The sequence below is a fragment of the Silene latifolia genome, chromosome 11 (genome assembly GCF_048544455.1).
Source record: "Silene latifolia isolate original U9 population chromosome 11, ASM4854445v1, whole genome shotgun sequence".
NCBI lineage: Eukaryota > Viridiplantae > Streptophyta > Magnoliopsida > Caryophyllales > Caryophyllaceae > Silene > Silene latifolia.
Genome location: NC_133536.1, coordinates 182,985,300 through 182,991,433, shown reverse-complemented (window position 1 = coordinate 182,991,433; position 6,134 = coordinate 182,985,300). Strand labels below are relative to the sequence as shown.

The window sequence follows — 6,134 nt, the reverse complement described above, 5'->3', positions numbered from 1 at the left end:
CACTACACATCAATAGACTCATTAGTCCCTCCCTCACTTCTCTCAAAAATGATAAATATCTTGATCAAAGCATAAAAATCCAAAAATGACAAAAATGCAATGTAAGAATTAAAATGTAAGTTAGGGAGTTAGAAATATTTACAAATGGTGGTTTGGAGAGGACTCCACCAAACTCTCATCCTTAGTGAGATGTCATGGGGGCATGTTCAAGGTGTTGTTGATGTTACTGAACACCTTGAAGAAGTAGTCAAAAGCTTGTTCATTATCATGATAAAGATCCTCAATAGATCTTTGCCCTTGTTGTCCTTCATGTTGGTCTTTATCGATAGCATTACCAATGTAGGGATTGAAAATCCCTTCAAACTCATCGTCCCAAAGACCACAAACTTCATCTATTTGGTCACTAAAGATCTCTTGAGTTGATAGAGACAACTCTCCCACTTTCTTGTCTTGGCCAATGAGGCCATCTTCTTCATTGCTTGACTTCGGTGAGCTTTTCAAGCTCTCTTTGTTACAATTTCCTTGCTCTTTAAATGGAGCATCATCGATTTTCTTCTTCCATTGGAATTCCGACTTCTTCCTCTCATCCTTCCGGCTATAATGATCAACAGTAAAACATGGTTCATGCAAACGGGGAGCTCTCATGGTCTTGTCAAGATTGAAAGTTATGCTCTCATCTCCCACTTCTAGAGTGAGCTCTCCATGCTTCACATCTATCACCGCACCCGCGGTGTGCAAGAAAGGTCTACCTAGAATGATTGGAATGTTGGAGTCTTTTTCCATGTCAACAATGACAAAGTCCACCGGGATGAAAAATTTCCCAACTCTTACGGGAACATCTTCCCATATCCCTAATGGTGTCTTCCTCGATCTATCGGCCATTTGGAGTGTGATATTGGTGCATTTAAGCTCTCCCATCCCTAACCTTTTACTCACCGAGTACGGCAAAACACTCACACTAGCCCCTAGATCACATAAGGCTTTGTTGATCATGGTGTCGCCAATGGTACACGGTATTGAGAAGCTTCCCGGATCTTTAAGTTTTGGAGGTGAACTCCCTTGAAGTATTGCACTACTCACCTTAGTGAAGGCGATAGTCTCAAGTTTCCAGATCGACTTCTTCTTCGTAAGGATGTCTTTCATATATTTTGCATAGGCCGGCACGTGATTGATTAATTCCGTAAAAGGAATCGAGACTTCCAAATTCTTCACAATTTCCATAAATTTTCCAAGTTGGTCATCAAATTTTGGCTTGGGTTGACGACTCGGAAAAGGAAGTCTAATCACAATGGGCTCCTTCTCCTTGACCTTGTCTTCATTTTTCTTTGAAATTTCTTCTTTTGATGGTTCTCCATCCTTGGAGTTTTGCACAATTTCTTCTTTGTCACTAGCTTCCACAACTTCATCCTCAACTTGCTTCTTCGGTGCTTCATACCTTGTACCACTTCTCAAGTGAATGGCACTAACCGTTTCATGTCTCGGGGGATTACTTTGAGGTGGTAATTGCCCCTTTTGTCTTTGTAGCTTGAAGATGCTAATTGAGTCAATTGGCTTTCCAACATTTTGGCGTGGGCTAGGATGTTGTTGATGGTGATTTCCTTTGCTTGACTATCCTTTTGCATTTGAGTGAAAAACTCTTGTTGATTCTTTTGCATTTGGAGGACCGCTTTTTGAACATCAAAACCTTGGTCATTTTGTTGATTGTATGGAGTTTGATTTTGGTAACCTTGGTTTTGGTTGTAAAAGGGTCTTTGATTTTGGTTTCTCATGGGAGGTGGGGTGTATGTTGGTTGAGGGTTTTGAACATTTTGGCTTTTGTATGAGAGATTTGGGTGGAATTTGGTGTTTTCATTGTAATAGTTTGAATAAGGGGTACCACTCTTGTATGCTTGAAAAGCATTTACTTATTCATTTGTTCCCCTACATTCACTTTGGTCATGTCCCAAAGTTCCACAATTCTCACATATCCCACTTGGGATTGATGAAGATGCCGTCATGGCATTAACATGTTGCTTTGGTGATTTTGAGGCTTCTTCAAGTCTAGCCATAGCCTTTTCGAACTTCAAATTGATGGTATCAATGTGAGCACTAAGTTGAGCACCCAATTGAGTAATAGAGTCCACTTCATGCTTTCCTCCTCTAGTAGCCTTGCGAGGTCTACTATATTGTGAATTATGGACCGCCATTTCCTCAATCTTGTTCCAAGTTTGATTGTTGTCAACTTCGGTGAACATTCCATTTGATCCCATGTTGAGAATGTTTCTTGAGTCTTCAAAAAGACCGTTCCAAAATTGTTGTACCAAGAACCACTCGCTAAGTCCATGATGAGGACATGAGCGACAAATTCCTTTGAATCGCTCCCAAGCTTCATACAAAGATTCTTCATCTCTTTGCTTAAAGCCCGTAATTTGAGCTCTTAGCATGTTAGTCTTTTCCGGTGGATAGAACTTTTTGTAGAAAGCTAGAGGCAATTTCTTCCAAGAATCAATTCCGAGAGTAGCTTATCAAGGCCTTTCAACCATTGTTTTGCGGTGCCAATTAGAGAAAAAGGAAATAAGACCCATCGAATTTGGTCTTGAGTTACACCGGTTTGAGAAATTGCATCACAATAGTCGCAAAAAGTCTCCATGTGAGAGTGAGGGTCTTCACTAGGCATCCCCCCAAATTGGCTTCTTTCGACTAATTGGATAAATGCGGATTTGGCAATGAAATTTCCGGTTAAATGTTGTGGTGTGGGAGTACCATTAGGTAGGTTCTCCTCGGTTGGTACGGAATGTGATGAAAATTTAGGCATTGTGGGTTGATTTTGTGTTGGATTTTGTGTTGGGTTCTCCTCACCTTCTCTTGCAAAATGGTTGATGAACTCAATAGTGCTTGGTTGAATATCTACAACCTCACAAATACCTCTCAAAGTTCTCCTAGCAAGTCTTCTATTGGTTGTCAAAGCCTTTCAATTTCGTGATCAAAGGGTAACAAGTTACCTTGTAATCTTCTAGACATGCAAAATATCAAACAACTTGAAAATAATTAGAACAAACCTTGAGGAGTTTTACTTCCCCAAGGCAAAGAAAGACATAACTAATAACAATACAAGAAAATCTAAATCAAGTTAACACCGTCCCCGGCAACGGCGCCATTTGTGGTCGGACTCACTTGGAGGTTTAGTTTTCGGTACTTGTCGTTAGGAGCACCTAGACCAAAATACAATTTATAACTCTACCAACAACTCTACAATTAGTAAAGAGGTAAGTAAAGGTCGGATCCCAAGGGACGGGAATTGAGATGAGATTTTCAATTGCAACTAGTGGTGCCTAAGGGTGTCACAATTTGGGGTTTGGAGTAGAAGATCACTAAACTAAATAGCAATAAAAGTAAACAAGCAAGATGATTAAAAAGGGGTGTAAACAATTGATAAAAGGCACTAGGGTGTCATGGGGTCATAGGGGATTCATGGGAATTGATCATACAAACATATTCTCAAATTATAAGCAAGCAATTATTGTTGTGATGGAACGAGTTGGTTTATATCTTACAATCCTAGGAAAGTTTGGGTCCCGGAGCCGAATCGATTAGATTGTACAACACCTACAAGTCGACTTAATCTTCCCTACTCAACTATATGCATGGTCTAATGAGACTCGAGTTGGTTTATGTCTTACAAGTCTCATTGAAAAGATAGGTGATGGGTAAAAAATGCAAGGATTCATAGGCTCGCATTTCATCAAACATAACATGTGCATAAGTTGAGATCACAGCAAGCAAGCAAATAAACTATGAAAACATATTAATTTAAGCATGAATCATTCCCCACGTAGGTTTCCCCTAATTACCCATGAACCCTAGCTAAGGAAACTACTCACTCATTATCATGTTGAACATGCTAGCAAGGTTGTCAATCATACCAACAAAGTGAAACATGATGAATAAATGAAGATAATTAACAATAATTAAAAAGGGATTAAGAGAATTATACCTACTAATGATTCCAATAATAAAACAAAGAATAATAGAAGTACTTGATGATTGATTGGAAGGTTGTCAATCTCCCAATAATAACCCAAATAATCTTCAATTACCCAAAACAAAGGATGAACAAGAGAGAGATTAAGGAAATGAAACTTGTATTAAAACTTGATTAAATGTTGATTACAAGATTAAAGAGAGATTTGATTGATATTAACTACACTAAATATTGCTAAGAAGAACATGCTCTTCTAATTAGACTAATGGGGTATTTATAGTGGGGATTAGTTACATAAATTAGGGTTTACTAAGGGCTTAAATGACGATTAAGTCCTTGAGGAATCGCCGGTCTCAAGGGAGACTCCGGTCTCCTTTTTGCCGGTCTTAGAAAAATATGCGCATCCTTCCTTGAAACTTGTAGAAGACGAAATGGCTGACAGACAATCCGAGCGTCCAGAACAAGGGACGGGCGGATTGTGGAGATTCTGGACGGGCGTCCAGCTGGGGAAGACGGGCGGATTGGGGGTGTTTTGGACGGGCGTCCACTGGGAGAAGACGCTCGGATTGTACCTCTTGGACGGGCGTCTTGTAGACAATCCGCTCGGATTGTCTTGCAGCTACTTTCTTTCTTCTTTTCTTCCTTTTTCTTCATAGAATCCTTGAGGATTTCCTCGGGGATGCAAGGATCTTTTCTCATCATTGCCCATCTACTATAGTATGTACAAAGGCCTTCTAATCTTGTCTTCTCTTTGATGCTTGGTCATTGAATTCAATCAATTTAGCTCTATTTTGCCATGAAAATGCAAGGTTTGCACTCCTTTCCTACCAAGGAAACAAAACCTCAAAGAATATGCAAAACAAAGGACTAAAGACAATAAATGACCCAAATATGCACTAAAAAGCATGGGAACAAGGCTAATCCGGGGACTAAATATGCTCTAATTATGGTCACATCACCGCCAGTGGGGGACCGCAGCCGTTCCCACCTAATCCCCGCTCATCTCCATTGAGCGATAAACCCAAATTCCTTCATGAGCACATCCCTTCTGTGGCGGGTTCCACAGAAGGCGAATAATGGGCGTGAAGCCACTCCCGCAAGTGACTCCACTCAGCCAGGGACGCGCCCCGAAGAACACAGACAGATACAATCAATCACAACTACTATCAACAACCAAATCCAACAATCGTCACAATACGAGTATGATAATATTCAACAATCACAAAACACCAACAACACATTATGGGACTAATACTGAGTAGGGAAACCCTACCTAGAAAGCAACACAGTCAGACGATCTCAACAGCTGTTATCAAAAAGCCTCTTCTACGAATCCTCCTCCTAACATAAAATCATATAATTACTACCAATCAAGAAACACAACAAAACCCCCAAATCCCCAAATTAGGGTTTAACTAACTTTAACGAAATACTATAAAAACAGTACGTAGATCTTACCCTCGACGCAAGGATTACAAAGGTATAAAGAAATACAAATTCCGACCTTCCAAGCTCCGGGATTTGCCAACAATGCGATTGATGCGAAGAACGTAGATTGTTTTCTCTTTTAAAAGTATTTAGGTTTGTAAAGTGTATTAAGAAAGTGACGGAAGTGATTATATACTAAATTGCATTATTAACAAAACCCGACAAATCATCCCCCCGTAAACCGGCTACTCGATCGAGTAGCTGACATACTCGATCGAGTGCCTCCTACTCGATCGAGTATCCAGGTTACTCGATCGAGTACCCAACAGGTCAGAAACTATTTTAAAACGCAACACACCCTTACTCGACAGAGTAAGGCCCACTCGATAGAGTACCCAGAGACTCATAAAACCGTAGTATTACAATTGCTAATGTAGGAAGAAAGGGGTTTAATCATGAGGCAACTAAATAAATACAACTATACATGAGAGATAGGGAAAGAAAAAGGTTCTTACAATCATTGTAGGAGATGACGATGGTAGATAGGAAGCATATATAGCCATGACACGAGCCAAATGAGATAAAAAGATGAATTTCAGGGTCCACCCGCTCAGGTTGAAAATAACCCGCTCGGGTTCAGCCTCAACCCGCTCGGTTTGATTTCGTCCCGCTCGGGTTGAAGCTCTGGGACGCTCACTTTCTCCAGAATCCGCTCGGATTCTCAAGCAGGGAGATTTTTCCTTTT

General features: G+C 40.3%; 1 non-coding gene across 1 annotated transcript; it reads left to right on the top strand.

Annotated features, from left to right (window-relative positions):
* Positions 1-2,316: 2,316 nt before the first annotated feature.
* On the top strand, positions 2,317-2,423 carry LOC141616465 (small nucleolar RNA R71). The gene has a single exon (XR_012530812.1). It is a non-coding gene; the product is annotated as a small nucleolar RNA R71 (small nucleolar RNA).
* The last annotated feature ends 3,711 nt before the right edge of the window (positions 2,424-6,134 follow it).